Source organism: Bos javanicus, chromosome 12 (assembly GCF_032452875.1).
Source record: "Bos javanicus breed banteng chromosome 12, ARS-OSU_banteng_1.0, whole genome shotgun sequence".
In the NCBI taxonomy this organism is placed as follows: domain Eukaryota; kingdom Metazoa; phylum Chordata; class Mammalia; order Artiodactyla; family Bovidae; genus Bos; species Bos javanicus.
The window spans coordinates 19,460,402-19,478,175 of NC_083879.1; the positions used below are offsets into that span (position 1 = coordinate 19,460,402).

Sequence of the window (17,774 nt, forward strand, 5' to 3'; positions counted from 1 at the left end):
CGCTTTCAGCTCTTGGCTGAGGACATGGAGGCGTTTTAAAGTGTCTGAATAAATGAACACAAGCCATGCTTCTGAGTTCCTGACATCCAACCCTGTAAGTGGGGCCTAGGGAGCTCTTCGTTCAACAGCAAACACTTACTGAAGGCCTGGCCCTGGCCCCGAGCAACAGGGTCTGAGGCCAAAAACCTGAATAGACAGATATTTTGGTCTCCATGTGGTAAGAGCTATTGTGGAAGAATGAACAGAAGGCGCGGGAGTGCTAGCAGGGGAAAGGGCCAGGAGGGTGGCTGTGAGAAGGGCCAAGATCGTCATCGCCCCGGCTGAGGCCATGCCTGTGTTCCGGGACAGGGCGGTCACTCACTTTCAAAACCAGGACCCTGAGTCATGAGGGAAGAGCTAAACTGGATTCGGAATACACCGTTACACAAGGTGCGTGCGTGCACGCTACGTCACTTCAGTCATCTCCGACTCTTGGCGACCCCATGGACTGTAGCCCACCAGGCTCCTCTGTCCATAGGGATTCTCCAGGCAAGAACACTGGAGTGGGTTGTCATGACCTCCTCCAGGGGATCTTCCCAACCCAGGGATCGAACCCAAATCTCCTGCGGCTCCTGCATTGCAGGCAAAGAAGTCTTCACCACTGAGCCCCAGGGGAAGTCCGTAACACAAGGTAGCGGGGTGGGAAATGTTTTGGAAAGATTTCCTTCCAAATGGTTTACAGGAAAACATTTTAGCAATTCTAAATGTAAATTTCAGGGTTTCATTTGTCTTGAAACTCGGCTTATGGAACACTTCACGTGGCTCATGTACTTACTTCGAATAATGTAGCAAGTAATTTGCATACATAATCTTGTTTAAAGCTTACAATAATCCTGTGAGATAGGTAGTCCTATTTTTCCACTCAAAAAAATGTTCTTTTTAATTTTTAATTCCTCCACTCTCCTTTCTTGTTTTAGGTGCAGGAACTAAGGATCAGAGAGGTTAAGCAATTTGTCCAAGGTCATTCAGCTCCTAATTAACAGACCCAGATCCTGACCTTCCCTGTCACGTACGTGATCAAGATGTGTCTAGGAAACTCATTCTTGGAAAGTATTATTTCACGGGAAAGGTAGTTATAGGTTAGCACACTGGATCCAAGTACAGAATAGGCTTCCTGTATTTACACTTCAACAGAAAAGCAACAGAAATGGCCATCGAGGTTGAATGATCCATCAGTAGAAAGGAGAGGAGAACCATTTTTTTTTAATGGATACTGAATGATGCTCTATTCTCACACGTATTTTTATAACAAAGTATTTATTAAGGAATTTAGTTTTAGGGAGAATAGTTTTGCCACTCTGACTATCTGTTTGGGCTGTATTTTCTAAATCTTGGGCAAATTTACAGACATACTGAAAAATGTAAACGGGAACACCACTGAACTCAGACCCTTGCGTTCAAAGAGTTGTCTATCCCCTTGACTGCTTTTCAGAAATGCAGGTTCTCAGGCCCCTCTCCAGACCTGGTAGGTGGTTGGTGGTTTAGTTGCTAAGTTGTGTCCAACTCCTGGCAACCCCATGGACTGTAGCCCGCCAGGCTCCTCAGTCCATGGGATTTTCCAGGCAGGAATACTGGAATGGGTTGCCATTTCCTTCTCCAGGGGATCTTCCCAGCCCAAGGATTGAACCCCAGTTTCCTACCTTGCAGGTGGATTCATTACCGACTGAGCCGCCAGGGAAGCCAGGATGCCCACATGGTTCGAGTGCACATGGAGCCTGAGGAGCATGCTTCTCCTTGTGTATCTCTTTCTCTGGTCTCCTCCCTCCCATCCTGGATAACATTCTATGAGTCTATGAAAATCAAGAACACAGTAGGTCATGAGATGGACTCAAAAAGACAAAGTTTATATCCAAACATTTACTATCTCTTTAACTGGACTTGTTTTTACTTTATCTAGTAACTCCTTTCCATAGATTTTTAGGGAGACCTATGGAGAAGGAACAGAGAAGGCAATGGCACCCCACTCCAGCACTCTTGCCTGGAAAATCCCATGGATGGAGGAGCCTGGTGGGCTGCAGTCCATGGGGTCGTTGAGTCAGACACGACTGAGCGACTTCACTTTCCCTTTTCACTTTCATGCATTGGAGAAGGAAATGGCAACCCACTCCAGTGTTCTTGCCTGGAGAATCCCAGGGGCGGGGGAGCCTGTTGGGCTGCCGTCTATGGGGTCGCACAGAGACGGACACGACTGAAGCGACTTAGCAGCAGCGGCAGCAGGCAACACAGAGCTTCCTAGGTGGCACTAGTGGTAATGAACATGCCTGCCAATATAGGAGTTGCAAGAGACGTGAGTTTGATCCCTGGATCGGGAAGATCCTCTGGAGGACAGCATGGCAACTCACTCCAGTATTCTTGCCTGGAGAATCCCATGGACAGAGAAACCAGCAGGCTATAGTCCATAGGGTCTCACAGAGTTGGACATGACTAAAGTGACTTACCACGCATGCACACACATGGTCATACTAGAAAAAAGGGGGAAATAACAGGGAAAAAGAAGTCAGTGGGAAGAAAAAGGAGGGAGCTGTGGTTTCCCCATGGCACAGACCCATCATAAAAAACTCTTTAATACATTACTGAATTTCTGCAAAGGTTGGGTGCAAAGCCTACTACATGAAGTGCCCTCTGGGTGGTCTGGCTTTTGAACAATGATTCCTCCCATCAGAAACCCTCTGCTATTTTGCAAACATTTCAATGGCTCTGATGAAAGAAGTGAAACAACAGCTGGTGAATAATCTCATTTTATATTAATAGAGCAGTGTTGACCCATCTAGGTCCCTCAGTACTTTACAAAACAGAACATCCTTTCTTTCCCAGGGCAAGGAAAAGAAGTCTCAGCCACTCTGCACTAGAGCACCAGTAGGGGCCGCTGCAGAAGCAGAAGCAGAGAGCCCTTTTCCTGCAGACAGAACCTACTGGGCTCTTCCAGACGAAATTTAAGCTAGAATTGGACAGAAGGCATGGCTGCGTGCTGGTAAGCTGTGCCCGACTCTTTGGGACTCCAGGGACTGTAGGCCACCAGGCTCCTATGTCCATGGAATTCCCCAGGCAAGAAAACTGGAGAGAGTTGTCATTTCCTCCTCCAGGGGATCTTCTCAACCCAGTGATTGAACCCTCGTGTCTAACATCTCCTGCATTGGCAGGGGGATTCTTTACCACCACGCCACCTGGGAAGCCCTATTAGAGAGAGTATCTTCATTAAATCACCATACTTTACCTATGATAAATGATAGCCGCAAAATAACACAATTCTTGTCCCAAACCTGCCTCACTTTTCTTTATGTGAAGCTCTTTCTGTGAAGCACAGTAGACATGTCAAAGTTAGGTGATAATCCTGAAAGATAAATCTGGGCTATTTTTAATACCAGGACTAGCAAAGAGTTGGACATGACTGAGCAACTAAGCACAGCACAGCACAGCCAGTGGTTTAACATGAGTGGAGTCAAATACAACAGAACCTGACGACACCAGCCTTAATCAGTGGCCGTGCTTGAGCCAGTAGCATTTCAACAGTGTAGAGAATTGCAAAGGAATGAAAAATAATCTGTGATTTTGAGGCACTTCATTATGCTGCAGGATTTATTCAAGACAAATATCTGGAAGCAGGGGTGTAAAATAAAAGCATTAAAGATATATACTGCAGCTGATTATAAATGCTATTATTGACATACTCAGGGGGGCTTCCCAGGTGGCTCTAGTGGTAAAGAACCCGCCTGCCAATGCAGGAGATGTAAGAGATGAGGGTTCGATCCCTGGATTGGGAAGATCCCCTGGAGGAGGAAATGGAAACCCACTCCATTCTTGCCTGGGAAACCCCACGGAGAGAGGAGCCTGGTGGGCGACAGTCCACAGGGGTGTACAGAGTCAGATAGGATTAAGGCGACTCAGCATGAAAGCACACATACAGGGTGGGAAAACTAAAATATTTTGCTTAAGGAACATTTCTGGAGGTTTGGTCAAAACTTTTTTTTTTTTTTAATTCCAGGAGAAAAGTAATGCTGTTTGGTTTTTGTTGTTGTTGTTGTTCATTTGCTTTTAATATTACTTAACGTTTACTAAAGCTGAATTGTGCTTCCCAGGTGGTGATAGTGGTAAAGAACCTGCCTGCCAATGCAGGAGACGTAAGATACATGGTTCCATCCCTGGGTTGGGAAGATTCCCTGGAGTAGGAAATGGCAACCCACTCCAGTATTCTTGCCTGGAGAATCCCATGGACAGAGGAGCCTGGTGGGCAACAGTCCACGGGGTTGCAAAAAGTCAGACACAATTGAGTGACTAAACAATAATAAATTCTGGAGGATGACTTACGTGCTGGCACTGCAGTTAGAAAATAGGGATTATTATCCCCATGTGTCATGGAAAGTCTTTCTTTATGACTCCTCTGTACATGATCCCCCCTTCCTTTTCTACTTTGTATTATGGAACATTTTCAAACAATACAAAACCGAGAAAATAATGTAATGGATCACTGCCAAGCCTCAACAATTATTTACATGTGGAAATCCTACTTTTCTATATCTAACTGGATTATTTTGAAATTAGTCCCAGATTTCACATCATATTATCCACACATATTTTAGTAGTGTGTCTCTAAAAGATAAGGACTCAGAAAAAATCATAACCATTGGGATTTTCTCGGTGGTCCAATGGCTAAGACTCCACACTCCCAATGCAAGCGGCCGGGGTTTGATCCCTGGTCAGGGAACTAGACCTCACATGCTGCCGTTAAAGATCCCGCCTACCACAGTGAAGACAGAACTAGGACCTGGTGCGGCCAAATAAACACGTAAATGTTAAAAAAATCATAACCATAATGTCATCATCATACCTTAAAAAGCCTTAATGTTATCAAATATTCAATCAGTGTTCAGATACTCGAAATTTCTCATTATTTTTTAACAGCTTTTTAAAATTAGTATTTTATGGTCCATACATTGCAGTCAGTTTAAATATCCTCTACGTCTCTTGTCACTTAAATAAACTGTCCTGCCTTCTTTTCTTCTTTCCTTTTATTTGTTGGGAAAACTGGGATACTTTGCAGTTACCTACATTCTGCATTTTGCTGACTGCATCCCTGTGGCAACATTCAACGTGTTTCCCTAAGCCCTGCATTTCCTGAAAAGTATTGGTTACATCATGACTAGATCAGGGTGCCTTTCTTTTTCCCCCAAACTTTAAACTGTTTATTTTGTACTGGGGTAGAGCCGATTAATAACGCTGTGGTAGTTTCACAGGAACAGTGAAGAGACTCAGCCATACATACACAGGTATGCTTTCTCCCCTAAAGCCCCCTCCCATTCCCACTGGCACACAACACTGAGCAGAGTTCCCTGTGCTACACAGTAGGTCCTTGCTGGTTACACATTTTAAATATGGCAGTGTGTACATGACCTTCCCAAAGTCCATAACTATCTCAGGGTCCATTTTTTGACAAGGATACTCTATAGCTGGTGCTGTGAACCTCCAACTGCGTCGCATCAGCATCACGTGGTGTCTGCTTGTCTCATCTTTTGTGATACTAGGATTGGCGAGTGAATCCAGGCACTGCCAGCTTGATCCGTCCATTTAAAAGTGCCCCATAAGCTTTTCCCCTGAGAGTTTTTAACAGGCACTGATGATCATTGCTTACATCTGTTATCTCATTAGCGATTAGGGACGTACGGTATTCTAATCCCAGCATTCCTCCTTCATCTACTAGCTGGAAAGCTTCTGAAACAAGAACTTTTCCTCAACAACAATTCAGCTATCCTGAGATATAGTTCATATAGAAAAAACTAGGCAAATGCTCAGCTTTCCCTTTTTAAACCAGCGTTCAGAGTGATGAGTCGGTTCCTTAGCAACCTGTAAAGGTGACCTATGAGGAGGTTTTTTTTTTCTCCTGGTATAATTATAAACTCACAAATTTTAATATATTTGATGAATCTCAATCCATTGGAGATGCTCAAATTATTTCATCTTTGAATGCTGAGAGTCTCTTTAACTTCACTGGCTCCTGACCTGAGTCTTTTGGATACAACCCAGTCATCTCTAAGGGCTTCCCCAGTGGCTCAGCAGTAAAGCATCTATCTGCAATGCAGGAGATTCAGGGTTCAATCCCTGGGTTTGGGAAGACCCCCTGGAAAAGGAAATGGCAACCCACTCCAGTATTCTTGCCAGGAGAATCACATAGACGGAGCAGCCTGCCGTGCCACAGGGTCCAAAGAGCCGGGCATGACTGAGAGACTGAAGAACAACAACTGTCATCTCTGAAAGCCTCCTTGCTTTCTAGAAGGACAAAATGCTCATTTCTTGCCCCAGATCTGGAATCAGTGATGACCCACAGAAGCCCTGCTTCCCTTTAGTGACCACAGTTGAGTGGCCACATGCCGGGTGATGGAGTGTTTCCTGCTCCTGGGATTGCCGTATGAGTGGGTCTTTCCATGGCCAGAGCCAGACAGGCCCCGCTTCTGCTCTCATCTCCTCCTACTGCCCTGGTTCACTTCACTCCTGGCACACCTGCCTCCGCTAAAAAGAACAGAGAACCTCCTGCCGAGGGCCCTTTCTTTGCCTTCGGTGTTTCCCACGCTTGTCACTCACTCTTCCAAACACCGCTGCTCACTCCTCATGTCCATCAAGCCTTTATTCAAATGTCACCTACTCGGTGAGGCCATCTCTGAACACCTCATCCAACATGGGACACGGAACCCCTGCCCTCCCCAGTATTCTCCACACTTCTCCCTGCCTGAGTTTTCTCCCAGGACGTGCTGACTAATTCTATGTAATTTAGTTGATATTTTATCTGCTGTCTGTTTACTCACTAGAATGCATGTTTCAAGAGGGCAGAGACTTTTGTCTGTTTTTTGTAGGTTCGCATTAGTTAACTATTTTATACATCAGTTCAGTTCAGTTCAGTCGCTCAGTCGTGTCCGACTCTTTGCGACCCCATGAATCGTAGCACGCCAGGCCTCCCTGTCCATCACCAACTCCCGGAGTTCACCCAGACTCACGTCCATCAAGTCAGTGATGCCATCCAGCCATCTCATCCTCTGTTGTCCCCTTCTCCTCCTGCCCCCAATCCCTCCCAGCATCAGAGTCTTTTCCAATGAGTCACCTCTTCACATGAGGTGGCCAAAGTACTGGAGTTTCAGCTTTAGCATCATTCCTTCCAAAGAAATCCCAGGGCTGATCTCTTTCAGAATGGACTGGTTGGATCTCCTTGCAGTCCAAGGGACTCTCAAGAGTCTTCAATACCACAGTTCAAAAGCATCAATTCTTTGGCGCTCAGCCTTCTTCACAGTCCAACTCTCACATCCATACATGACCACAGGAAAAACCATAGGCTTGACTAGATGGACCTTTGTTGGCAAAGTAATGTCTCTGCTTTTGAATATGCTGTCTAGATTGGACATAACTTTCCTTCCAAGGAGTAAGCATCTTTTAATTTCATGGCTGCAGTCACCATCTGCAGTGATTTTGGAGCCCAGAAAAATAAAGTCTGACACTGTTTCCACTGTTTCCCCATCTATTTCCCATGAAGTGATGGGACCAGATGCCATGATCTTCGTTTTCCGAATGTTGAGCTTTTAAGCCAACTTTTTCACTCTCCTCTTTCACTTTCATCAAGGGGCTCTTTAGTTCCTCTTCACTTTCTGCCATAAGGGTGGTGTCATCTGCATATCTGAGGTTATTGATATTTCTCCTGGCAATCTTGATTCCAGCCTGTGTTTCTTCCAGTCCAGCGTTTCTCATGATGTACTCTGCATAGAAGTTAAATAAGCAGGGTGACAATATACAGCCTTGGTGTACTCCTTTCCCTATCTGGAACCCATCTATGTCCAGTTCTAACTGTTGCTTCCTGACCTACATATAGGTTTCTCAAGAGGCAGGTCAGGTGGTCTGGTATTCCCATCTCTTTCACAATTTTCCACAGTTTATTGTGATCCACACAGTCAAAGTCTTTGGCATAGTCAATAAAGCAGAAATAGATGTTTTTCTAGAACTCTCTTTCTGTCTTTTTCGATGATCCAGCAGATGTTGGCAATTTGATCTCTGGTTCCTCTGCCTTTTCTAAAACCAGCTTGAACATCTGGAAGTTCACGGTTCACGTATTGCTGAAGCCTGGCTTGGGGAATTTTGAGCATTACTTTACTAGCATGTGAGATGAGTGCAATTGTGCGGAAGTTTGAGCATTCTTTGGCATTGCCTTTCTTTGGGATTGGAATTAAAACTGACCTTTTCCAGTCCTGTGGCCACTGCTGAGTTTTCCAAATTTGCTGGCATATTGAGTGCAGCACTTTCACAGCATCATCTTTCAGGATTTGGAATAGCTCAACTGGAATTCCATCACCTCCACTAGCTTTGTTCGTAGTGATGCTTTCTAAGGCCCACTTGACTTCACATTCCAGGATGTCTGGCTCTAGGTTGGTGATCACACTATCGTGATTATCTGGGTCGTGAAGATCGTTTTGTACAGTTCTTCTGTGTATTTTTGCCACCTCTTCTTAATATCTTCTGCTTCTGTTAGGTCCATACCATTTCTGTCCTTTATCGAGAAACAGAGTTCTGTTTTGTTCAGAGATATATCGGTGGCATCTAGAGCAGGGTCTGGCTGTGAGTAGCTGCTTAGTAAATAGTTGTTGAAGAAATGAACTGAGGGGAAATAAGCCTACTGTGACCGACCTAAGCCATCTAGTCTTTCAATTATTGGATGCCTCTGGCAAACATCTGTAGACTCCAAAAATTAGATTTTTGTGGGGAATATAAGCTCACCCTACCCCATTATTTCCCGATCAAATAGCCCTGGAAACAGGACTAATTTAGTCACACACTTGTCAGACTCATGGGCCACTGGAAGGACTGTGGTTTATAAACTGAGTGAGACAGGTTATACGAAAGACAGGAGTCAAGGATGACTCTCCAGGGTTGTATCATTTTTGGTTTTGTTTGGGGTTTTTTTTTTGGTACAAACCAAAACTTTCAGAGTGGCATTGCCATTTACTAAAATAGGGGAGAAAACCAGAGAAGCAAGCTTTGAGGGACAAATCCTGTTGGTGTTGACAGCCAATAAGATACTGGAGCTGTCAAGTGGGCAATTAGATAGAAGGGTTTCAAGTTCAGAGGAGAGGTCCTGCTTGTATAGATAAATGTGGGAGTCCTCGGTACAGAGACGGTACTTAAAGCCCTGAGACAACACGAAGAGATGAGGCAGATGGGGGATGAAGGTTGAGGACTGATCCTTCGGTGCTTTAAGGTCCAGGAGTGCCCTGGCAGACGGCCAGAAACTGCAGAGAATGTGTGGTCCTGAAAGTGTTCCAGGCTTCTCTAGTGGCTCAGTGGTAAAGAATCTACCTGCCAATGCAGGACGACAGGAGTTTGATCCCTGCTCTGGGAAGATCCCACAAGCTGTGGAGCAACCAAGCTCGTGCACCACATCTATTAAGCCAGTGCTCTAGAGCCCGGGAGCCGCAACTACTGAAGCCCATGCACCCTAGAGCCTGTGCTCTGCAATAAGAGAAGCCACCACAGCGAGAAGCCTGAGAGCGCCACAACCACAGAGCAGCTCCCCGCCTGCCGCAACTAGAGAAAAGCCCGGAGCAGCAATGAAGGCCCAACACAGCCAGAAACAACTAGATAAGTACAATTATAAAGGAAAGAGCTCCAAACATAACGTGGATTTCCTTCAGTACATTAAAAACAGAAAAGAAAGTGTTTCAAGGAGGACAGGGTGAGCAACTGCCTTAAAAGGAAGTAGGATAGGTCCAGTAGGATGTGTGCTCAGTCACTTCAGTCATGGCTGACTCTGCGACTCCATGGACTGTAGCTCGCCAGGCTCCTCTGTCCATGGGATCTCCAGGCAAGAATACTGGAGTGAGTGAAGTCGTTCAGTCGTGTCTGATTCTTTGCGACCCCATAGACTATAGCCTACCAGGCTCCTCTGTCCATGGGATTTTCCAGGCAAGAGTGCTGGAGTGGTTGCCATTTCCTACTCCAGGGGATCTTCCCGACCCAGGGATCGAATCCGTGTCTCCTGCATTGTGGGTGGATTCATTACCACTGAGCCACTGAGAAAGCTCCAAGTAGGATGACCAGTGGATTAAAGAGAGTAACTAGCCATGCCTAGAGGAGAAATCAAAACCACCACACACACACACACACACACACACACACCAGTCCCCAGGGAGATTTATCTTGAAGTAAATCATAAACAATAAAGGTTTCTCCAGGTGCATTTTACTGGATGAGGGGCAAACAATATGGCCCCAATATTCCTTGGGCCGGAATGGGGGGCATGCAGCTTTGTGTCTCTGATCTTCAGGGCAACTCTCAGGCCATCTCAGCATGGAAACCAGAGCATTCCCTTAGGCAGGGTTAGGGAAGTGTTTTTCATTCCTAGGAAATATCACTCCAGGGCAGCCCCCTCACTTGGGTGTCAAGGGCAAGAAGGGTGGCTTCAGAGCTGACAGGTGCAGGGGAATGGGCTGCCTTAAAGTGGGGGTGTGGCAGTAACTGTGGGGCTGGGGCCCTAGTCATTCTAGGTGGAATCTACCTCATATCCACTTCTCCCCACTTTCTTATTGTCCTTCATGTCAGAACCGTCAGGCTTCCTACCTAGGAGACTTCCCCCTCGCATCTTCATTCGACCCCACTTTTCCCCAACTTTGACTGCCTCAGCTTCTCCTCGGGGCACAAAAAGGTCAATTAAAGTGAATTCATAATAATTGAAAACAATGATCACTTTAATACAGGTTAGGGTGAGGGTGAAAGTTGCTCAGTTTTGTCCGACTCTTTGCGACCCCATGGACTATACAGTCCATGGAATTCTTTAGGCCAGAATACTGGAGTGGGTAGCCTATCCCTCTCCAGGGGATCTTGCCAACCCAGGAATCAAACCAGGATCTCCTGAATTGCAGGCAGATTGTTTACCAACTGAGCAATAAGGGAAAGATTGAGACAAATCTCTCCTTTAGTGGAACACCTCCAGTTCCCCACCTGGCCTGTTTTCTTTGGCCTAAGTGCCTGTAGGCTCCAGAAATAAAGAGGTGGGCAAGGGGAAAGGGGACCATTCGGTTCAGTTTTGTTCAGTCGCTCAGATGTGTCTGACTCTTTGAGATCCCATGGACTGCAGCACGCCAGGCCTCCCTGTCCATCACCAACTCCCTGAGTTTACTTAAACTCATGTCCATTGAGTCGGTAACACCATCCAACCATCTCATTCTCTGTCATCCCCTTCTCCTCCCACCTTCAATCTTTCCCAGCATCAGGGTCTTTACCAATGAGTCAGTTCTTCACATCACGTGGCCAAAGTATTGGAATTTCAGCTTCAGCATCAGTCCTTCCAATGAATATTCAGGACTGATTTCCTTTAGGATGGACTGGTTGGATCTTCTTGCAGTCCAAGGGACTCTCAAGAGTCTTTTCCAACACCACAGTTCAAAAGCATCAATTCTTTGGCGCTCAGCTTTCTTTATAGTCCAACTCTCACATCCATACATGACTACTGGAAAAACCATAGCTTTGACTAGACAGACCTTTGTTGGCAAAGTAATGTCTCTGCTTTCAAGCCTAATGAAGTTTCATGTCAAATAAAGGACAGCCTGTCCCTTCACCAGAGCTATCTCCTTGAGCCTCTTACCATCAAAAATGTGCACCGCCCTCTTACGTCACCACTAGCCAATTAGAACAAAGCCACACACCCTGCAGCCCTCACCCCAAAATCTGCTGATAAAAACCTTTCCCCAAAAACCATCAGGGAGTTCAAGGTTTTTGAGCATGAGCCACTTGTTCTCCTTGCTTAGCCCTGCAATAAACCTTTCTCCAAACTCTCATAATTCAGTCTGTTTGACCTCACTGTATCCTGGGCACATGAACTTTGTTTGGTAACAAGTTCATCCATAAAATACAATGTTTCCCAGCCACAAATTCCTTTAGACAAATCTACCTGAATGGATTTGGACCTGTCCCCTAGGCATTTGAGGTGAAAAACAGAGTATTCATTATGTTACCACTTCAATCCTAAAGGAAATCAGCCCTGAATATTCATTGAAAGGACTGATGCTGAAGCTGAAGCTCCAATACTTTGGTCACCTGATGGGAAGAGCCTACTCGTTGGAAAAGACCCTGATGCTGGAAGGATTGAGGGCGAGAGGAGAAGGAGACGACAGAGGATGAGATGGTTGGATGGCATCACTGACCCGATGGACAGGAGTTTGAGCAAGCTCCAGGAGGTGGTGGAGGACAGGGAAGCCTTGCCTGGTGGCAAGGGACACGTCTGAGCAACTGAACAACAGGAAAAAAAAGAAAGAAAAAGAAGGGCACAGAACGTTCCTGAATCTGTGACAGATTGGTACAGAGAGAGAAAAGAAACATGCATTTCCCTACATACCTTATTGTTGTTTTGCAGTTATTGGAATGTACATGAATCATCTATTCAAAAATTAATTAAAAAAAAAAAACTAAAGAAAGCACTTAGAAAATCAATGCTATCCAATTGATTGATTGATCTTGGCCTTCCCGGGAGGACTTGCAGATGAGAATCGAAGGTAGGAAGGCTTTCAGAGGGATACATTGATCTAGGGAAGGTTTTAAAGCCAGGGGCAGGCTTGGGAGAAAGAGACTGGAAAAAGTGTCAATAGACACCTAGAGACAATCGCGCTTGAAAGAATTTGTGAAGTACTTAAGTTCCCTGACACTTAGGAATTACATCCTAGCTGTGACACCATTATGGAAGTGAGAATGTGCTGGTTTAGAATGCCCAGGGCACTTACCTCCAGTTCTGGAGGCGGTCCAAGGAGTCTCCGCTGCAGTCTTGGAGGGCTGTGGCATCACCATGCAAATCTTCAACAAAGGTTGCCTGTCTTCTTGAGGGGGCTGGGGAGATGGCACAGGGGATCAGAGCCCAGCAAAGTGAGGGGCTGGAGGCTTTGGGTCCCCACCTCTGCAACATCTCATTTCCAATTCTTGCCTTCTTGGTGAGGAGCAGGAAATAGAGGAGCTTGCTCCCTTCTCTGGGAGATGAATAAACCACAGTGTCAGGTCTGCCTGAATTTGGGATTTAATCCTAATAAAATCTTACTCTGGAAAGCAACCTCTCTCAGTTGCTACTTTCTGGTAGTTCATTCTAGAATTGCTTTAATCGTGTTAAAACCAAAATGGCCATTAGCTTTGAATGGAGAAAGATCAAGAGAAAAGGCGGGAAAGATACTAGCTGAAGCCAAATCACTGGTGGCTCATGGCTTGTTCTTCACTTTACCCCTCCTATCAACAGCGTTTCTAGGGACCTGGAGTTACTGAGTAGGAAAGACCCAGGTTAGCATCTCATCTCCACCATTATTTAGTTCAACGGCCTGGGCAAATTGAACCGGTGTCTTCCTTGGTAACGGGAAACACTAACGGCTGCTTCAGGGCTATAGTTAGGGTCAGATGAGAGCCTTTGTGGAACTTAGCCATTTTTGTGCAATTATCATGTGATAGGAAGAGGGCTAAAGCAGTCTTGTGCTCTAGTGTAAGAGATAGATGAGAGGATCCTTGAAGAAAGAGAACCAGGAATGGCTTTCTTGACATAAAGCCATTTTGGGATCTAAGCCTGGCCACAAAGCTTGCCCTTGAACAGGTCTCAGTAATTAATCATCTTAGGAGAGGGGAGGTACAAAGAAGGGAGAAGCAGTCAAGAAACAATCGGGCAGCCCTGGGGCAGTGTCCTGTTCCTCAAGGAATATGCATAACCATATACCTTTAAATTCTGCAGGATTTAAGGCCCCCCACCCAGATGGACTGAACTGAACCCAGATGGAGGACAGAATGATGATGTTGACCCTTTGGACTTCAATCAACTCACGCGTAGACACTGTCAACCTTTTTGCTCCAATTCTGTGCTGAATTCTTCTTTGCTCAATCCGCATGATGAATATGCATGTGTCTGCCTGCCTGCTTAGTCACTCAGTCATGTCCTACTCTTTGCAATTCCATGGACACAAAGGCTCCTCTGTCCATGGGATTCTCCAGGCAAGAATACTGGAGTGGGTTGCCATTTCCTTCTCCAGGGGCTCTTCCTAACCCATGGATCGAACCCAGGTCTCCTGCATTGGCAGGCGGATTCCTTACCATCTGAGCCACCAGGTGAAGTCCTTTGCTCAAGCCCACTTATGAATATGCATATACCCTTAGTTTAAAACCTCCTCAGTGTTGCTGTTGGGGAGACATTGCTTTGGGAAAGGGTTCTTATTTGCTAAGTCACTTCAGTCATGTCTGACTCTTTGCAGCCTTACGGGGTGGAGCCTGCCAGGCTCTGTCCAGGGATTCTCCAGGCAAGAATACTAGAGCGGGTTGCCATTTCTAATTCCAGGGGATCTTCCTGACCCAGGGATCAAACCCAAATCTCTTCTGTCTCCTGCATTGGCAGGCAGGTTCTTTACCACTAGTACCACTGGGAAGCCTTATTTGCTGCAGGTAACCATAAGTCCTTCCTTCTCCCACTCTTTGGCTTGGTTGTGTCTATCGGCTCAATATCCATCAAGAGGTAAACCCAACTTTCTGGTAACAAAAGGGCTTCAGAGACAATCTGAGAAGGAAGTGCTAAACTGTGGGTTGATTGGGGGGAAAAGGGTGCAGATTTGCAGAGGATTAAAAAAGTATACATTAATAGCAGTTGAAGCAGATTTGCCCTCACCCCTGGAACTCTCCACCGTGTTGCTCCAGTTAAACTTCTCAGTGTCTGTCAGTGCTTTGCTTGTATGCTACAGTCAGTCCCCCTCTTCTAGAACACAGTCTACTATACCGTCTCTGCCATGTTCCCTGCTGGGTCTCTTGCACCGAGAATTCTCCTCTTCCTTTCTTCTTTTTATTTTTTTCAGGAGGGAGGGGTGGGTATCTTGATTGTATTTTAAGATTATGATCAGTTCATAAAATGTTTGAGACTTTTAGTTTTTTTCTCTGTGAAATAGTCATCCCTGGGTATCCTCAGAAGACTCTTTCAGTAACATTCCAGTAACTGGTTCCAGTAACTGCAGGCCAGTAACATCACTGGCTACTTTGCAATAACTCTGTATTAAAGGGTAGATAGGACCCAGATCTCCTGAGCCCACTGCTTTTTCAAAGGTTAGATTGAAATCACTCTTTTACTCTCTTCTGTGAGTATTGACTGGTTTAGATTTTCTTCTTTTTTTGGATCAATTTTGGTAACTTATATTTTACTAGGAAGTCATGGATTTCCTCTACATTTTCAAATGTATTACCGGAGTGTTGTACAGATTTCCCACATTTCTGTGTATCTCTTCCATCGATTCTGACTCCTAACTTAGTAGATGGAAGAGCAGGCAGCAAAATATGATTGAGGAAAAAGGGTCAAAAGGATTAGGGTTGAACCAAGAGAGCTGAGTATTAAGCCAGGCACTGCAGATACAAAGATATGCCAAGCCTCATGGGGCTTCATATTCTGTCGCTTTTTGGGTATCTCCCCCCCTGCAAAAGGGACACTTTTCAAAGTAAAGTGAGTTTCCAATAATCTAAACTGAAAACTAATGAGGAGAAAAATAAAGATGGTGATTCAAATAGATGTAACCCAATAAGCTAAGTCTTATATCATCGATTTCACCATCATCATTATTTGAACTTAGTGTTCAGGAGAATAAGTCCTCACTCAAATCATTAAAGCCTCTGCCTCCCAGTCTTGGGTTCTTTTGCAATCTGTCCAAATTATATCCACTAATCCCTGATTTTTTTCTCCTTGGCAGCAGTTGGCATAACTGAGTTTCCTATTGTTTCTGTTTTGGGTTGCCTCTGCTTCTTTGTGTTCCTTCCTGCTCCCTTCCTCTACTGTGGGGAGGTTCCTCATGCTTGGAAAGTCTCTCTCTGGAGTTTATACATCAAATTTGGCATATACCAAATAATAATAGATAAATATTGGTGTATACCAATAATACATATATACCAAATAATAGGGAATTCCAGATGGCTCAGTGGTAAACAATCTGCCTGCCATGCAGGAGACTAGGATTCGATCCCTGGGTGGCAAAGATCCCCTTGGAGGTAGGCATGGCAATCCAGTCCAGTATTCCTGCCTGGAGAATCCCACAGACAGAGGAGGCTGACAGGCTACAGTCCATGGGGTAGTAAAAAGTCAGACACAACTGAATCGACTGAGCTCACACATATGCACCAAATAATAGACATATGATTTGGGATATATACCAATATATACAATATACCAAAAAAGAGATATATTGTTTGGTATATACCAAATAATATATATATATATGTTGTTTGGAATATACCAAATTATATATATATATATATATATATATATACACACACACACACATATATCAAATTTCATATATATTAAATTTGGTATGTATCAAATAATAATAGAAATACATAGAAGGCATAAAACAATACAGAAATACATAGAAGGCATAAAATAATAGAAATATGCGATAATAGAAATATAAAACAATTTAGAGGAAGGAGAGATTGAATCAGAAGAAGAAAAAATTGTTACCCAAATAAGACTTGAGAAATGCATAGGGAAAGATTGAGAAATGCTCAGAAAGACTGAGGGTAGGAGGAGAAGGGGGCAACAGAGGATGAGATGGTTGGATGGCATCACTAACTCAATGGACATGAGCTTGAGCAAACTCCGGGAGATGGTGAAGGACCAGGAAGCCTGGTGTGCTGCAGTCCATGGGGTTGCAAAGACAGGACTTAGCCTAACCTGCATCATACCAGACTGTGTGTTTACTGAGGGAAGGAATCTGTTATGTTATCAGATCCTACAGCCCTGGTCTGCCGAGACAAGGCATTCAATTAACACCTGGAGAACCAACTGATACACAGTTTTACACTTAGGCGGGCCTTATTTTTAATTTTTAAATTTTGGAACTGTTTCGATTTACAGAAATATCTAAAGATAGTACAAAGAGCTCCCACATGACCTGTGCTTAGTGTTCCTGACTATTCACATCTAACATTAATATGGCATTTTGTCACAACTAATGAACCAATACTGATTCATTATCATTAACTAAAGTCCATACGGCATTCCAATTTTCCTTTGTTTTTACCTTATGTCCTTTCTTCTATTCCAAGATCTGACATTACACGTAATTGCCACATTTCTCTGGGCTTCTTTTGGCTGTGACAGTTTCCCATACTTTCTTTGACCTGAATGACCTTGACTGTTAAGCAGTGCTGGTCAGCTCTTGTGTAGGATGTCCCTCAATTGTGATTCATCGAATTTTTTTTTTTTTTCTGATTAGACAGGAGTTATGGGTTTTGGGGAAGAAGACTGAGAGATCAAGTGTCCTTCTCATCACGCCATACCAAGCATACAGACTCTCAATGGGATTTATCCCCGTTGATGTTGACCTTGATCACCTGGTGAAGGCAGTGTTTGCCAGGTTTCTCCATTCTAAAGGTGCTCATCCCCCCAACCCCCACCCTTCTCACACTGCACCCTTTGGAAGAAAGTCCGAGTTGAGCACACTTTGAAGGAGTGGGAGTTAAGCTCCACCTCCTGGAGGGCTGAGTATCTACTTAATTTTGGGGGAATTCTCCGCATGGGAGATGTGTCTCTCCACTCCCGTGTCTATTTACTCAATCACGTATTTACATCAGTACAGACTCCTGGATATTTATTTTATACTTTGGGTTATAATCCAGTGCCACTTTATTTTGTTGCTCAAATGCTCCAACTTTGGCCATTAGTGAGTGAAGTCGCTCAGTCCTGTCTGACTCTTTGCAACCCCATGGACTGTAGCCTGCTA

At 44.7% G+C, this 17,774-nt stretch overlaps 1 long non-coding RNA gene across 1 annotated transcript in view; it reads right to left on the reverse strand.

Moving 5' to 3' along the window:
• Window positions 1-1,336: 1,336 nt before the first annotated feature.
• The window catches only part of LOC133258257 (uncharacterized), a 39,201-nt gene continuing 22,763 nt past the window's right edge, over window positions 1,337-17,774 (reverse strand). Inside the window, exons 3-4 of the long non-coding RNA XR_009739888.1 lie at window positions 12,780-13,019; window positions 1,337-1,829 (exon numbers count right to left, since the gene is read on the reverse strand). This is a non-coding gene — a long non-coding RNA (uncharacterized LOC133258257). The remainder of the gene's footprint in view (window positions 1,830-12,779; window positions 13,020-17,774) is intronic.